A 19272-nucleotide genomic window follows, 5' to 3' on the forward strand; every position below is an offset into this window, starting at 1 on the left:
ATGAAATTCATCCAGAAGCTTAGAGCACCATGAAGATGTGGAAGCTACCACAATTCTGTTCTTATAGCGAAGAAATCCATCTATAAAAGTGTAATGTGGTAGACAATCTTGTTGCTCACGTAACTTTGCAATGATAAAACTCAAATTAGTGTCATTATGACATTCTTGGACAATATCAATAATTCCAGAAAATATAGGTGTAGTAATTGCCATTAATTGACAATCATTAACACGAGATAATGCATCAGCCGCCATATTTAAAGCTCCAGAGCGGTAAATGATTCCATAATCATAACCAAGTAGTTTGGACAACCACTTTTGCTGTTCCATTGAAGAGATACGCTTTTCCAAGAAGTATTTAAGGCTCCTATGATCAGTGTATATCTTAAAATGTCGACCAAGCAAATAAGGTCTCCATTTATTGACTGCATTGACTATAGCCAACATTTCCTTGTCATAAACTGAAAGATTAAGATTTTTGTCTGAAAGTGATTTGTTGTAGTAAGCAATAAGCCTTTTATATTGGATTCACACTGCTCCAAGACCATTACCAGATGCATCACATTCCAAACTGAATTCTTTTGTGAAATCTGGTAGTGCTAAAACTGGTGTACTAGTTAAAGCCGTTTTGAGTTTGTTAAAAGCTGTAGTCGCTTCAGAAGTCCATACAAAGGCATCCAACTTGAGTAATTGGGTAAGTGGAGAACTAATCTTACCATAATCCTTAAAAAATTTACGATAATATCTAGCCAATCCCAAAAATCCTCTCAAGGCTTTCACTGTAATCAGAATAGTTCAGTTTGTTATGCAAGAAATCTTATCAGAGTCAACTGATACATCTTCAGAAGAAACCATATGACCCAAATAACTTATTGTCTTCTTAGCAAATTCACACTTTTATTGTTTCAGAAATATATGGTGTGCACGCAAAGCTTCAAACACCAACTTCACATGTTGAAGATGTTCAGATTCAGATTTGCTGTAGATAAGTATATCTTCGAAAAATACCAATACGAACTTTCGAAGATAAGGGCGAAGAATTTCATTCATGAAACTTTGAAAAGTTGCAGGAGCATTGGACAATCCAAATGGCATTACCATAAATTCGTAATGACCATCATGTGTGAGAAAAGCTGTCTTATGTATGTCATCTGGATGCACACGAATCTGACGATAACCAGATCACATATCAATTTTAGAAAATATCACCGCACCATATAATTCATCAAGAAGTTCATCCACAATTGGAATTGGAAATCTATCTTTGACAGTAGCCTTATTAAGTGCTCTATAATACACACACATACGCCAAGAGTCATCCTTCTTGCGAACTAAGAGTACATGGGATGAAAAGGGACTAGAACTAGTTCTAATTAATCATGCATCTTTGAGTTCCAAATTTTTTTTTTCAATCTCCTCTTTTTGAAAGTAAGGATATCGATATGGTCGAAAATTCACTGGTGCTGAGTTAGGTAGTAAAGGAATACGATGATCATGTTCTCTTTGAGGTGGTAAATCAGTTGGTGAAGCAAATAAATTAGAGAAACGTAAGAGTAAATCTGAAACTTCAGTGGGTACCTGAGAGTTATCCTCTGAAGTAGTTGAGTGCGTGATCAATTGAAGTGGAAATCCATGTTGAGTGTTTTGAAAGACCTTCTGCATTGGAATACTATCAAGTAGCAACATTGAAGTTGACTTGTTACCCACTAAGGTATGTTCTTGATCATTGTAAATAAACTTCATGTGTAATGTCTTAAAATCCCAACAGATATTACCCAAAGTTCTTAACCATTCCACTCCAAGCACTGCCTCACAACCACTTAATTCTAACAAGAAAAATTCGGTAGTGAACTGATAATCTTGTAACTTCAAAGAAATATCAGAACAAAGTCCTTGAGTTTTAAGAATTCCTCCATTACCAACCAGAACATTCATATTATCATTAACTGACTTAGTTGAAATACCACATCTCTTAGAAATTGTAGGGTGTAAGAAATTATGAGTTGAACCAGAATCAAGTAAAATAGTAAGCGGCTGACCTTCAATGTGATATGTGGCACGCATAGTGTTAGGGAATGAAGATCCAGTAAGAGCACGAAGTGAAATTGTGGGTTCATAATGCATTTGATTTGCAGCTGCAAGAGTAATCATCTCTTCTGTGTCAGATGCTAGTGTTTCTTCTTCACCTCCAGCGTTGATTTCTGGAGCCATCTCTAGAACTAATAATCTAGAGGTTAATGGTTTTACAAAAATATGACCAGCCTTATACTGTTCATCACAATTGAAACAAAGACCTTGTTCACGTCTAAGTCGTTGTTCTTGTAAGGATAGACGCTTAACTCCATAGGGAAATGTAGTCTTCTTAAAAGGTGCATTAGCTGTATTATCAGATGAAGTGCCAGATAAATAAGATGACAGTCAGTATGGATTTGATCTCGCAACAGATTTGTAAAAAGAAGAGGTTGAAACTAACACATCTTCTTGTTTTATAGCTTTCTTAAAAGCGACAGCTAGCGTTGGTGGTTCAAGTACCTCAACAACAGATCGAATTTCCTTTTTAAGAGAGCGGATAAAGATATCAATGATATAATCGTCTGGAAAGTCAGTAACAAAATTAAGAAGTTGTTCAAATTCTCTAATGTGATCACGTACTGAACCTTGCTGAGAAATTGTTGACAGTGCCAAATGTGGATTAGCAATTTTTTTATCAGCAAAACGTTCACGAACTAGTGAACAAAAGTCTAGCCATGTAGGATTAGTGAGCTTGTTTTGAACCCAGCAAAACCAAGAATTGGCGTCTCCCTTGAAATAAGAAGTAGCTATGTCAATCTTTAAGCCTTCAGCTGTATGATGAAGGCGAAAATACTGATCAACTTGAAATATCCAACCAGCAGGATCTGTCCCTTCAAAAGTAGGAAACTTAAAATTATTAGGTATATGAGAACCTAATATACCGTTGCTGCCACCTGAACCACTACTGCCAGGAATACCATTGTTACCATTGTTTCCATTCCCACCAAATCCAGGAGGTGTATTGATAGGAAAACACGCAAGGATAAGGGATGCCACATCAAGAGTAATATTAACAGCAATAGTGTTGATATTCTGTGTGTTCTGCTGCATCAAAGTAGTCATCTCTTTTCTATGATTATCTAAGATAGTTTGCAAACTTGTATTATGTAAATTTTGCGTTCTTTTCATTAGTGCATCGATGACAGCAGCTCTGGATTGATCTTCATTGTCTGAAGTATCAATAACAGTTTGCATAAAATCTGTAACTATTGTGTTCAAGGTGTTAATCTTAGCTGTAAGCTTGTTAACATCGTCGGTAAGTGTCATGATCGCACGCGGAAGCTAAAAAAAGAATAGTTTTTTTTTTTTTTGAGAAGGATCTAACCTGCTCTGATGACAAATGTTATGGTTCAATACCTTAACAAATATCAAAAGAAATCAACTGACAGGAATTATGGAAATTGGAACAAGAAAAGAAGGAGTTAACAAGGTTTTGAGAGAGGTTTGAGAGAAATCGAGAGAGAGTTTGAGAGAGACAGAGATGTGAAAGATTAATTATATTTTGCTTAAGTTTCAAAACTAACAAACTCAAGTATTTATAGCTGACATTACTTGGCTTGCAAGCCTGCGCAGCAATCCTAGTTGAACTTAATAACTACCTTAACAAAACAAACTAATTAAGGAAAGTCTAAATAAGGAAAACACTGTAAAAGTGGTGTTGGTATCACAACACATTCACTGGTGTCGTCGCACTATTCTTCATCAACAACAAGAACAGTGAGATCTGCGATGGGAAGTGTGATTATAAGAACTATACAGCAAATCATACAATGATATGGGCATACATTAATAACAAAATTAATAACAACAACAGCGAGAGATTTGCAGTAACGAGTGTCTTAGCATGAACTATGGAGCAAATCGGGCACTACAACATACAACAGGATTGTCAACACAAGCTTAACATTGGATCATTTTGTGAGTGAAAAATTATTGGAAATCATAGGGTACCAAATAAGAACTGAATGGATTTTGGTAGCTTATGACAAGAAGATCAATGAAGCTCCTCCTGGTCGGCAGTCGCACATATAAGGTTCATACGTCTACGATGTCGAAGGGTATACGTAAACCTTCATCTATGTTTCTCAAATCCTTCGAACAACAATCTTGTTCTTTCTTGTTTTTTTGCAAGTACGTAATTCTTTACCAGTTTAAGTTTAACTTTTAGTATCTTAAAGGTTATGGTCAATAAAATGGGATTATTTTTAGGAGTACGATTTTCCATACTTTCTAACGAATTAATGTTCATGTGACTCCAATTTTGCATCAAAACAAAAATCCTAATCAATGGTTTGTGTTAAGAAAAAATTGGAAAAATGTCCCAATACGGGGTGCAATGTTGGAAATCTGCCCCAATATTTAAAAATTTGGAAAAATGCACCATTCTGTCAAAAACTCAGTTAAGTCACATGTGTGAGCCCACACACGCGAATAAAAAGACAAATACATCCTTCAAAATTCATAGTTAAGGGTTCAAAATCCAGGATTGAAGGTTTAGAGTTCATGCTTAAGGTTCTGGTGGTTGAAGCGGCGGTTTTAATGGTAGTTCTGGTGGTGATGGTGGCTTTACACATGTGACTTAATTGGGTTGGATGTCAAAGTTAACGAAATGGAGCATTTTTCCAGTTATTTTTAACGTTGGGACAGATTCCAACATTGCATCTCATATTTGGACATTTTTCCAATTTTCCCTTGTGTTAATTATCTCGATTATTCTCCTCTGATCAAGTTCTTTCTTTTCCATAAAAAACTTGGGCCACCTGCTGCTCTTTTTTAGTAAAACAAGCTCTGGTAACAAAATGTGCAAAATTTTCGACTACCGTTGAGCAATTCAGTTGTCGAGACATCCCTTGCCCGCTATTTCGTTTCGGAAAAAAAACGGTTTAGTCCAAAAAACGCATCAAAAAGTACAGATTAGTCCATCCCGAGTTAACTAGGTACAATTTAGTCCAAAAGACATCTAAAATATGAAAAATACGCATATAACCTTCCAGATTTATAATTTAGTCCAAATATTTACAGTTTAATCCAAAGTAACACATGACGATGTCAACAATTTTAAATAATATAAAAATAATTAAAAAATGATTTATCTTTCGAACCGTTTATCCAAAATTCGCAAATTTTATATATTCGGAAAGCTCTTTTCTATATCTACGAAAAGAGTACCCATATGACTATATAATTTTCATTTTTTTTAAATCTTAGTTTACACTGTTGTATAAACATGTACATCTACAAAAATCCAGAAAATCCAAAGGCAAGACAAGGTGCACCAGTTTTTACACCACATACAACTTGTCCATTGTTCTTCTCCATGTTCTTAAGCTCCCTCGAAAAGTACCTAAACACATACCAAGCATGCTATTAAAATCATCTCATGATATCGAAAAACAACAACTTATGATGAACTTAATCACACCTTAAGTTCCGCCAGTGGCACTACTCATCTTCTCTAATCATCAAAGAGATGAATTCAAGTCCATTCTAGGCTCCAGGTAATGTTACATTCAGAGGAATGTCGGTCATTATCTATCGCCTAATTTAGGCTCCTGATATTTTCAACAATAAATAAAATGACGATTAAAGAAAAGTTTGCAGTCGTCGACATTAGAAGACGGTTATACATAATCAAACAAACATTTGATCACACCAGCAAGCCAAACCAATCTTATATTCTCTAAGATCATTTTCAAATTTGTCCCTTTACCCAAAATCTGTAAACTCAATCTTTGTAATATCTTATGGATTGTTTTAAAATCTCAACCTTTGTTAAAAGAAATTTCCTTTGGTCAAAACCAAAACTTCAGAACCTAAAAAAACGAAAGAAAGCAAGGACGGGAGAGTAATAACGTTTTTAAGCAACCGAACATGCTCACCTAAAGAAGTTCTTGATTCAGTAGTACCAAGAAAATATTTTCAAATAAACATTTGATGAAAGAAGTTTCTTATAATCAAAACATGTGTACAACTATGTACACGTTAACAGTCAATAGGTGTACAACTATGTACACCTGTACTTCGAAGAGAACATGCAAACATCCACCACCTTTTAAACAACACGCCTACTCAAAGCATGTGACTTGTCCATTATATAAACCCTACGCCTAGTCAAAGGATGTGACTTGTCCATTATGTAAACCCTACATCAGTCATGCAATATAAGTCGAGTCTAACATGCTTAATTACTATTTGTAGTTTCAAAGATTAAAAAACAAAAAATGTGGTCCGATAACTTACATTAGCCTCATAATTCTGTTGTGATGGGTACAAGAACACTGAGATCAGCTCTTTTTTTCTAGGACTTTCATGACTGCGTCTATCAGAGCTTTCACCCCTAGATGGAAGAGTCCTGCGAGGAGATGCACTCCTCTTGCCAGGATTAGGACTACACCGAACAAGAGAGGCACTGGAAAAAGTGAGAATGTTTTCATCAAAATAAGGTGCTGAAAAGGAGAGCATAAGAATCAAAGATATTATACCTAAACTTCTGAAATTAATATATGTTGGTTTACATAGTCACTCCAGAGGATAAAAAAATATTGCAAAAGACGGGGCAACCAAAAAAAATTCTCTGAGCCTCAGTTAATATTGTCCTACAAGTGAATAACGCAGACTATAATGAAAAGGAACAAGCAGAATATTATAACTATGTGCACATTAATGATAGGTGTACAACTATGTAGACATAAAGAATGAATAGGTATACAACTATGTCCACATTAACAACTCGATAACAAAAAGTGATTGCTGAAATTCAACTATGTACACATATCTGCACATAAATGAAAAACTGTTTAATAAGGATGTTTTTATAATTTCCCCAGAAGTCACAAACCTATGCATCTTCACGGGGATTTGATTAAACTCTAGCTTTGATGTCTGCAATCCGATCAATACAAAAACAAACATAAGAAACTGAATGATTCTGCATATTCAGGAATGTAATGGCAGTCAACTTCCGTATAGTGGCGCGTACCCATCACATTCTTAAGTTATATAACTAACAATTGAGAGATGTAAAACTATGTGCGCACTGAAAATTAACATGTGTACAATTATGTACACATTAAGAAAACAGGTGTACAACTATGTACACACGGAAAATCAACTCAATATATAGCCCCTGGAAATTTGTGCCCAATTCTTCCAATTAGTTTTGGATCCAAAATTATGCACAAAGCAACCATGATAAAGATCTCGTAACCCTGTACGTTACCCGTAATCAAAATGAGTTGATTGGAGGACAGAAAAAAAAAAGTTGAATTGGCACCTGCCAGAAGCAATAACGACATGTTAATATGTACATCTATATGCATGGAGGTATCCTAGCCATGATTAACTAATGCCCTCTTATTTAATCGAATTCTAGTAGTCAGTGGTGGACACTATGGAAGCCAATTAGCTGTCTTCATTAGGAAAATTAAGCAGCCAATCACCTCTATACTATAAGAGACGAACACGTCCAGGAGTAGGACTAGTCTCAATTATACTTTTAATTAAGGTTTTTAGTTCATTTTTAATATTATCATGTGTAAAGAGATAATATTTTCATAATCATGGTACTCAATGACCTAAACCTTGAGATTAACCTTGTAAGGTCGCACCATAGACTGCACATGATTTCATATGTAAGATAATTAAGAAAATTAATAAAGAAAAAAATGACACAAAACGTGTACCTCCAACTCCACTAGTGGCATCTATGACCAACAAAATCACCTGTATATGGAAATGTATGTAAATCAAACCAAATATCCAATTTAAAAAAGAAAAAGAAATACATTTATTAACAACAGACAAAAAATCATTACCACCCATATGTATTCATGCTGAGAAATCAATTTATGATAAATAGTAAACTTAGGAGATCCAATTATTCTAAGAACTATTTAATCTTGTAACAAACAATAACTATGAGAGAAATTTATAGAATAGCTAATATTTATCATATACTCAAATAAATATGGAATGGATACTGAATTCAAGATATGAACCCAGCTGAATTACCTCAAGTGCATCAATCGATCTTGAAACACCCATTTGAAAACTTTTCATGATATCATCTAAAAACATAATCTATATAGTCTAATGATAAACTCCCAAATTCTAAATCTCAATTCTACATAGAATCGCTAAAACGACATAAATCTTATAAAAATCCACAATCAAATTAGCAAAAATTAACCTATTTTCACTAAAAAAACTTAGAATCTAATTTCAATATCAAACAATTTCCATCTCTTCCTTTCCAAACTAACCTAATATCATATTTATCATTTTAAATAATGACTTTCTATCCTCCACAACTCTTTCCGGTGATTTCTCTGGCAAAAGAGATCCAACTATTGAAAAAAATCTCAACAGGAAACAACATAAACATCATTTTCTTTAGTCAAAGTATTATCAAAATTGATTGGAGAAACTCATGGTATCAATCAAAGTAATAGATCTCAACCAAAGTAATTGATAAAATAAATTGATTTTCACCTATTGAAGTTCTGAATCTCCTCCACATAAATCTTACCATCGATCTGATGTTATCTCTATCAATATCAATTTCTAGGGTTTCAGAGAAAAACTAAATAGAGAAGAACAAGATATTTAGAGAGAAATCAAAAAAAAAATTAATGAATAATCGTGATGAAAACAAAACCAACAACTAGAACCCAAGTTCTCTTTCGTTTTCACAGCAGTGCCGACAAATGAAGAAATGATAAAACAGAATACGATATTTTTACAAGGTTATTTGTGTCATCATAAAAGATCATTTTGGACTGAATCGTTAGCAAAAGGATTAACTCGTACAAAATCAGGTGAATTTGGACCTTTTGGTACTAGGCTTTAAATGAGTGGACTAAAGAGTCTAAAGCCCAGTAACTTTGGGACTAAATGATTATTTCTACTTTCGTTTTTGTAGTTTTCATATGTTTTGAGTCAAAGTCAGGCCATGACCCCAACTTGGTTATATGAATTTTAATTTCGGGTAACTACGGCGAATTTGATCAAACTCTAGTGATGCTTATAGTTTCAATTACATCAGGAGTTTTGTTCCAGTAGGATTTTGTTTATGTTCCGGTATATGCTTGGGATTAGGGATTTAGGACTCTATATATATAGAAAGGCATGCGGCATGTTGCTCATATTGGTAGCTTATAAAAAAAAAAAAAAAAGAAAGAAGAAATGCACACGATAACAACCAAATTTGTTCAAATGCCACTGTTGAATTAGCAAGCAGTTCTAAATCCACCAGATCAACTTGGTTACACAATTACCATATAACTAGGTGGTGCGCCCGTGCTCTGCACGGGCTCAGCTTGGTTGTCCTAAATCTCATTGTAAACGTCTTCTTAAACTTGTTGTTATCTGGAGTTGTGGAGAATCGTTGAAAATAGGGCCAGTGATAAAGAAAGTACCCAGCAAAAATAATGTCTGTTGAATGATAGATTAGATGGAGTTCGTGTAACTCAGTTAGTGCATTAGTTTATCAGGTTCACGTAAAAGAAACATAACATAGAAATAGTAAATGATGTTGCTCAGCCGATCGAAAGAAAATAAAATAAAATAAAACTGGAATCGCTGTATAAAATTAAAAAAAAAAAACATAACATCACGAAATTAACAGTAAGATAAAATGGGGAAATGATAAGAAATCGCTGTATAAACTTGGAACGTTTTCCATAATGTTATTTTACATGTCTGAAATAAAATAAAACCTATGAACAATTTTTAGTGATATCCATAACTTGATCACAACCAGAACTATATGATGGCCATGATTAGAAGAAGAATATGAGCTGGAGAGATGTATTTCAACTTTCCAGATTGAGCATAGTCCACATCACTTGATACATGATCGGTTGCAGTGTTGTTTGTACATCCTGTGCGTTGCTATAAACTCATCTTCACTGGTGTTTAGTGCTCACATACCCGTGACTCTCGACCTACACTGTCATGTTCATAGTGAACCCGCTACAAATACTAAATAGTCTAAACAACCATCAGAAACTGAAGAATAATCCATAATTGTCATTGTTCCATTGTTTGATTGTCCAGGAATCAAAGATCTAATGGAAAAGCAAATAAATACCAGCTGCAACTCCAGAAGCTTCTTCTCGAAGCCTCTAATCGGCACGTGATGCTGATGAGTCTTTACAGGGTGTCAATTACTTGCAAACAAAGATATCTTATTTTAAAGTTAAACCATGATAAATGACCGCAAAGGATTTGCATCACAAAAATACAACAAAAAAAACGTAGCAAATAGCCAACTTGGCCTCGTGTTCTCGGGTAGCATTCTAAAAGATTCGTTGATAGTCTTATCGTCTGTAACATATCTAACAACATCGTGCAATGTTAATATCATAAAATGAAACTGCAAAAAATTAGGAGTCACTGAACAAAATATGAGGTAATATCATCTCGTCCCTAGCTCTTGTACCTGTCACTGGGATTAAAATTGCAGATAAAAGGTTAAAAAGTCAGCACCATGCCAAACACGAAGTCCATATCTATAAAATCAGAAGTTGTATACGCCCATCGAGCTACCCCATTTTCTTTTTCACAAAATTGGTTAAAAAGACCAAAATCAACAATTCCTGGGTGAAATGGACAGTTAGATTTTGATACTGTTTAAATGGACAAAAATGTAAAAATAGGGAGGATGTAACAAGTTTCATCCTGCCCATTTTCAAATATTTTTTTCTTATTTTTAATTTACACAGGATGTATCCAGTTTCATCCTTGCTATTTTTTAAATTTAAGATAGGATGAAACCAGTTTCATCCTTACTAATTTTTTTTTTGACCATTTCACCCAAACTATTTTTTACTCGTTCATTTAAACCGTGATTTAAAAATATTTAGATAAATGACCCATTTTCCGTTTCTCTTTCAAACTTTATATGTCCATTTCTAACATGCATACCGTACCCAACTGAACATAGTAAATATAGGTAGTGGACGACTTTTCATACTACATCTACTTTAAGATTATGCAATTAAAATCATTAAGAAGCCTAAGATCTCATCGTAAATTAAAATTTTAAATTGAATACACCGGCTTGAGTGGTGTTTTCAATTAGTTATTAGAGCATACCTCCTGTTCCATGTGTTTTCCACGAAACCTTTGCACAATCAGAGTATTTGGTTCTACTGTTCAACAAACTTTCCTACATTTTCTTCGCAAATACACCCTCTTTGCTAAAATTACAATTACCAAATCCCATCAGTAAGTTGTAATCCATCGAAATAAATTACTTTGGCAGCCAAAAATATCATGAAACATTATAAATCTGGTGTTTCGTAAGGCTATAGCCAGTACATCTAACTTTTTTTCGCAAGTGCTTTGGAGGAACATCCCGAGTTTACAATTCGTAGCAATGACATTTTAACCACCAGTCCTGATAGTTGAGAGATATAAATTAGAGAGAAGGCCAATGCCATCTAGTAATTAGCCTGAGAATTAAGGTGATTAACCACCAGTCCTATACATCTAAGCCGTATTAAGTTAGAGAGAAGGCCAATGCCATCTGCAAGAAAATTGTGAAACAGAATATCAATAACAGACTTGAAGTTGTATCATCAAATAAAGCAAGAACTAAGTCAAGTAAAAAAAAACTCAATCTTGGTTGTCTGCTAACATTCCCATGTAGAACTTAATCTTGGTTAAGTTTTCTAAACTGCCTGGAACTATTCTAAAAAGTAAAAAAAAAAAAAAAAAAATCAGATAGACGCTTCAAAAATCATATTGGATGATCACGGAACGGAATAAAATAAAATAAAATAAAAAATCTAGGACATCGTCGTCACATACCATCAAGAGAACAAACTATTAAAGGACGCAGTAAACAGATTAAAAGAGTAAACTTACTGATTTGTAGTTAAGATAAAACACACTCCAACATCCATTTATTTAGAACGTATGCTCCTCTTTTGATATAACTTACTGATAAGTAAGTTAACTTGCTTTACGATCTCTGTATCGACGACTCTAGGTTTTTTGTTTTTCGTAGAGGATTTTTTTTAGGGTTTGGTGTGTAGAACGGTGGTATTCGTAGGGGGAATTGTTTGGATATATGGTTGAGATGCAAGTTTCGTTAATTTTTAGGTTGAAGTGGTGTGGAAAATACGAAATATTGGTGGTGGGAAAAACCAAAGATTTTTATTGGTCGAAATATTTTCCGGTGGGGCCAGAAGCTCTCAGAAGAGAGGTTTGTTTAGCTTTTAACCACAACAGAGAAAAATCACCTGAAATTATATTATTAATTAGTAGAGATTATATGATATCTCTTGTTAGATTCTTTTTCTTTTATCAAAACTAACTACATAAATTAGTAGAGATTTTAATTCTCTGGCTTAGTTCCATCATGTTGTTCTATAATTGAACAAATTGAAACAATAAGCAATCGAGAAAAAGAGATAAATCTGATCAAAGATCAGCCTGAGAACAAAGTTCTATCTGAATTATTAGCTATTCTCTCAGCGACCCTTCTTACAAGGTTTTAATAGGGTAAGGACGATCTGAAAGAATCAATCCGTGACTAGCACGTGTCCAGCCAACAGTGGCTCTAACAAAAAGAAGGAGAAATTATTAAAGCACCCGTAAGATTACTAATTACACCCATAACAGTCCTCCTCAATGTTTATTCAGTACACCTCCCTAATAACCACCACATGACAATATCTACTCCTCCAGATTGACCTTGTCCTCAAGGGCAAAAGTAGGGAAGTGAGTTGCAATGGTGGACAAGTCTTCCCAGGTGGCTTCTTCTGCTGAGGCATTATACCAGTGAATCAAAACATGTGGAATAAGAAGTTCTCCTTTGGAAACAGACCTGTAAGCCAGAGCTGAAATATGAGTGATAATAACTTGGCCTTCATGATCCACCAATAGTAAAGTTGGGGAAGGAGTGTGAGTGGAGCCAATCTTCCTTTTCAGCTGTGACACATGAAAAACAGGGTGCACTCTTGCCTCTGGTGGAAGCTGAAGCTTGTAAGCCAATGGACCAACTTTGTCAATGACAGAGAAAGGGCCATAGTACTTAGCTGGGAGTTTAAAGTTATTTCTAAGAGAGACAGAGGCTTGCCTGTAGGGTTGTAACTTGAGGTAAACTAAATCTCCCTCTTCCAACACTCTCTCAGTTCTCTTTTGGTCAGCAAGGAACTTCATTCTGGCTTGGGAAACTGACAAAGAATCCTTGAGAATGTCTAGCATAGCAGATCTTTGTTGTAGATAGTCCTCCACAGTAGCTACAGAAGTAGTAATGGTACTGGGAAAATCCAAGTGAGGAGCATCATAACCATATAGGGCTTTAAAAGGTGACATCTTGATGATGGTATGGTAGCTAGTATTGTACCACCATTCTACAAGTGCTAACCATTGTGACAATTTCTTTGGTTGAAACCCAGTCATACATCTTAAGTAGTTTTCCAGACAAGCATTGACCCTCTCAGTTTGGCCACCTGTTTGAGGGTGATATACAATACTCATCTTGAGGGAAGTGCCCAAGTGATGAAAGAGATCTTGCCAGAAATTACTAGTGAAGATTTTATCTCTGTCAGAAATGGTTGAAGCAGGAAGACCATGCAGTCTGAAAATGTTGTGCAGGAAAGCTTTAGCCACTGAGACTGCAGTGTAAGGGTGTTTGAGGGCAATGAAATATATGTATTTGGTTAATCTATCAACCACTACTAGAATAACATCCTTGTGATCACTCTGGGGAAGACCCTCAATGAAATCCATGGATATATGATGCCAAGCTTGATCAGGAATTGGCAGTGGGTGCAATAACCCAGCAGGGAGAGTGTGCTCATGTTTGTTCCTGACAAACATCACAAGCTGTGATCATGGAGATTATATCCTGTTGCATTCTTGGCCAGAAAAAATGCAGTTTGGCTCTGTAGTAGGTGGATTGTATTCCAGAATGGCCTCCAATGGCTGATGAATGCAAGGATGATAAAATTGAGGCTTTGATATTACTACCAGTGCCAATGTATAGTCTGGTTTTGTACCTGATTAACTCATCCTTGTAGGTATAGTTGGGTATGGTAGAGGGAGAGAGTAGCAGTTGAGAGATCAATTGTTGGGATTTGGAATCATCAACATAGATACTACTGACTTCCTGCATCCAGATGGGTTTGGAGAGTGTGATGGCTTGGAGGAGAGTATCTGAAGGTGGTCTCCTTGATAAGGCATCAGCCACCTTGTTGACAACCCCTTTTTTGTATTGGATATCATAAGTAAAACCAAGTAACTTCATCAGCCGTTTCTGCTGCAATCCTGTGGTGATTTTCTGCTCTAGAAGGAATTTTAAGTTTTCATGATCAGTCTTGATTGTAAAATGATGGCCTTGTAGATAATGTCTCCACTTAGTTACTGCTGACCCCAATGCCATCAATTCTTTCTCATAAGTGGATAATCCCATAGCCTTGGGACCCAATGGCTTACTATAAAAAGCAATTGGTTTGCCATCTTGCATTAAGACAGCCCCAATACCATTATCAGAAGCATCTGTTTCCAAGATGAATTTCTTGGAGAAATATGGAAGTGCCAGAACAGGAGTAGAAGTCATTGCCATTTTGAGTTTGTTGAAATATTCTTCAGCAGCGGGGGACCAATGAAAAGAATTCTTCTTTCGCAATTCAGTTAGTGGTTTGTTGATGTTTCCATAGCCCTTGAAAAATTTCTTGTAGTAGCCAGTTAAGCCCAAAAACCCTCTTAATGCCTTGATAGTAGTTGGAGTTGGCCAAGAAGTCATACAGCTGATCTTGGCAGGGTCAGTAACAACACCTTGGGGTATGATAATGTGGCCCAAATACTCCAATTCTGATTGAGCAAAACAACATTTGGATAGATTGGCATGTAATTGATGTTATGTCAACACAGAAAGTACTTGTTGTAGGTGAACCAAATGAGACTCCACGTCAGGACTATAAACCAAAATATCATAAAAAAAGACTAGGACAAATTTCCTTAGAAATGGCTTGAATATGTCATTCATGAGTGCTTGAAAGGCTGCAGGGGCATTGGTGAGGCCAAAAGGCATAACAAGAAACTTATAGTGACCTTGGTGTGATCTGAATGTTGTTTTGTGTATATCAGGTGAAAATAATCTAATTTGGTGGTACCCTGACCTGAGGTCAATTTTGGTGAAGACTCCAGAACCATGTAGCTCATCCAACAGTTGATCAATTATGGGAATTGGGAATTTGTCTTTAATGGTAATGTCATTTAGTCTTCTATAATCAACACAGAATCTCCAGCTATTGTCCTTCTTCTTAACCAATAAAATTGGAGAGGCAAATGGACTATGGCTTGGCTGGATTATGCCTTGTTACAACATTTCCTTAATTAAGTCTTCAATGACTCCTTTTTGTACATAAGGGCATTTATAAGGTCTTTGATTGACTGGGGTTGAATTGGGCTGCAGAGGGATAGTGTGATCAAGGCTTTTGTGGGGTGGTAAGGTAGTGGGTTGTTCAAAAACATTTTGAAATTCATGTAGTAAGGAAGTAATTTCAGGAGAATGTGACACATTATTGGGTGAGTCTGAGACATAAAATAGTTGAGCACAGATACCATGAGGGTTGGTTTGAAAAAATTTATGAACACCCTTGGTGCTGAGCTGTTTAAGACTAGAAGGTTTTGAAGTACCAGAGATTGTAATCTCAACACCTTGATGCACAAATGAAACATCCAAAGTAGAGAAGTTAAAAGTGACATTACCAAATTGTCTGAGCCAGTCAGCTCCAAGCACTATATCACAGCCACCTAATGGAAGTACTCTGAGGTCACCAGAGAAAGTGTGTCCTTGTAATGACCATTGAAGTGCCTTGCAAATGCCAGAGCTGAAAGTGTGGTCTCTATTAGCCACTGTAACTGTCATCTTGGTGGTAGGAGTAGTAGGGCAGTGTAATTTGTCCACCAAGGAAGAGTCTATAAAACTGTTGGTACTTCCAGTATCAATCAAGATAGAGATATGGTGTTTGTGGAGTATACCAAGTACTCTAATAGTATCACCTCTTCTAGTACCAGTAAGAGCATTAAGGGACACTTCCATGTCATTCTCAGCAGGTGAATCAGGTTCTTCTCCATGGAATGTGTCATCCTCAGAAGTGGCCTCAGCATCATCCCCTTCTGTAACTATCCAAAATAGTTGTTGGGTCTTACAAACATGACCCTGTAGATAAACCTCATCATAATTATAGCACAAACCTTGTTTTTTTTTTTTTTTTTTTTTCTGATTTTGAGTTGTTCAGGGGTGAGTCTCTTAACGGGACGGTGGGTGGGTGTTGTTTTAGGCAGCAGTGGTGGTGGTTTGGTAGTTTCTGGAGGAATTGGTAATGGTTTATGAGTAGTATTCGATGGATAAGGTGGTTTTCCCAAGGAGAAGGAATTGGAGAAAAAATTTTGGGTGGGTTTTGAAGGTTTTTGTTTATGGAGTAAGGATTGCTCTTGTAGTCTAGATAGTGTAAAAGCTCTCATGAGTGTGGTAGGGTGAAACATTAGAACATTATGTTGTATTTCTTCTTTGAGAGCTCCAATAAAGCTCATTACATAGTAGCTCTCAGGAAATTCAGGATGTAAATTCATCATCAAAGATCTAGCAACTTCAAATTCATCAAAAAATTCATCCACTGTAGTGGTATGAGATAATGTATTGAACATACCAACAACATTATCGTTCGAAGGGTTATCGAAACGCAAACAAGCTTGTTCTGCTTATTCAAACCAGCACAAGATAGATCTAAAAGTTTGTAAGTTAGAAATTCACCTCTCAGCTTTGCCATCCATATGCATCGCTGCCATCTGCACCTTCTGAGTTTCTTCTCTGATATTGTGAAGCAAAAAAAAACCTATCACACTTTTGAATCCACCCTTTAGGATTAGTACCATCGAACCTAGGGAAATCTAGCTTCGGGAATCGATTGTAATTGTTGAAAGTTCTATTCTCCACGATTTGATTAACAACTGGTACTGTAGTTCCCTCTGCTGGTGCAACAAACGATTCCCCTTGATTACTTTCCTTTCTATTGAGATTTTGCAGTTGCAGAAGAATTTGATTCAGTTGTTCCTTCATGTCTAACACATCTTGATTGGTTTTATCAATCTGGGTTTGTTGCTTCTTCTGAGTATCTTGTAAATCCTTATTAGTCGGAGTTCCCTGTCCTCCAATGGCGACAGGATTCGAACAGCTCTGAGGCCAATTGTTCTATAATTGAACAAATTGAAACAACAAGCAATCGAGAAAAAACGATAAATCTGATCAAAGATCAGCCTGAGAACAAAATTCTATCTGAATTATTAGCTATTCTCCCAGCCGCCCTTCTTACAAGGTTTTAATAGGGTAAGGACGATCGGAAAGAATCAATCCGTGACTAGCACATGTCCGGCCAACAGTGGCTCTAACAAAAAGAAGGAGAAATTATTAAGGCACCCATAAGATTACTAATTACACCCATAACAGTCCTCCTCAATGTTTATTCGGTACACCTCCCTAATAACCACCACATGACACATGTGACTTAATTCTAGGTACCTATGCAGCAAAGGAACAACTCACGCGTCCCCTTGCACATAGGTGTGGTGCAAATGTCTTAAATATATGCGCATATACTATAATGATTTTGTAACTAATTTCCTACGCATAGAAAGCAAGGATTAATCGGGGTCCTGAAAAATAATTGGGGGCCTCACCAAATTTATACCCACATCAGAAAAGTTAGGGGGCTTCCAAAATGATGGTGAAAATACCATTTTACCCTTCTCTAAAAACTAACCCTAAAATCCTATTAACACTTAAGATAGGCCCCCAATTTTCATTCCGACCCAAAACTCTTCTTCTTCTCCTCCCCTCCCTCTCCCTATCGTCCCCATTTTGTCCATTAACGACTGTGGATTTTTTTTCATCCAATTTATAATTGCAGTTTCAGAAAAAAGGTCGTTAACATCGAATTTTTGTTGCTTAACGATTTTTGATCTGCATGTGGAATTTATGAAAAATCTTTAACCATTAGGGTGGAGGTGAAAACGACCCTACCAATAATTTATGAAAAATCGTTAACCTTGAACTACGTGTTTCATTCATGATAAATCGTTAACCATTAGGTGTAGGTGAAAACAATTCTTTCAACGACCCTTTTTAATCATCTTTTATGCCAAACCACCTCTCTGGAGAAGAAATGAGATGGAACGTATATAATAAAGAGAATTGTGGGAAATGGAGCGTACAAGTTAATGGATAAAGATGGAAAGAACACGAGACGAAGACTTGATCACCCATGAAACAAAATGTATCTCAAAAAGTATTATCCATAGGGCATTTAATAAACTGATGTGTGCGAAAGAAGAAAAAGAAAATTCACAATGTACGCGCGAAGATGTGAATAAAAACAAAAAATTCTCTTTCTTCCAAAATAATGATCCATATATACAAATAGAAGAACGAGGCAACGATAAGACCTCATGAATAAGACCTCAATAGGAGGCAATAATATCTAAAACCTCTAATTAGGGAGGCTAGGCATCCAATTGTGGCGTGCACCCTAGTTCGCACTTGTACAAGAGGAAATATAAATAAGCCCTAATGTGCGTCATAATTGGGGAAAACCTAGTAATGCGTGGCTCGGGCGAAAGCCATACCAACCCTGGAACCTGGGTCATAGAAATTGGGGACAAAATAAAAGCCTATCCGGTAGAGACTCCTTAGTCGAGAGGCTAAGGTACTAAGTTCTCTATTATGGAGTGTAGAAACTCGATCAGGGCGTCGGGGTACACGGTTGAGCCAAGGGTGCCGGGGGTGTCTAGAGCGTACGTCGGCGTTCTTGGAAAGTCCTGGCTATGATACACTCGGTCCTCAAGAAACTCCACCTAGGGTGCGGTCTTGTAAGCATAAGCCACATCGGCTGAGGGATAAGAGGCTGCGAACACAACTGATTGTTCCATCACTGGATGGGAAGAGCCCACCCTAACCCGGTAGGGGTACGCTTCCTTGAAAAGGTAATAAGGGGGAATATAAGGACGACACCCTCCATTAGGGAGCTGAATTGTGTCAAAGACGTTAATATCACAAGGCTTTTACTCACGGGGGTAATTAGACTTGTCATATTGACGCATTAATATATTCTGCAGAGGCAATAATACGAAAGATGATAAGATAGGGTCAATGGGTCAATACGCGAAAACGTAAAGACGTCCTGC

The sequence above is a fragment of the Papaver somniferum genome, chromosome 11 (assembly GCF_003573695.1).
Source record: "Papaver somniferum cultivar HN1 chromosome 11, ASM357369v1, whole genome shotgun sequence".
In the NCBI taxonomy this organism is placed as follows: Eukaryota; Viridiplantae; Streptophyta; class Magnoliopsida; order Ranunculales; family Papaveraceae; genus Papaver; species Papaver somniferum.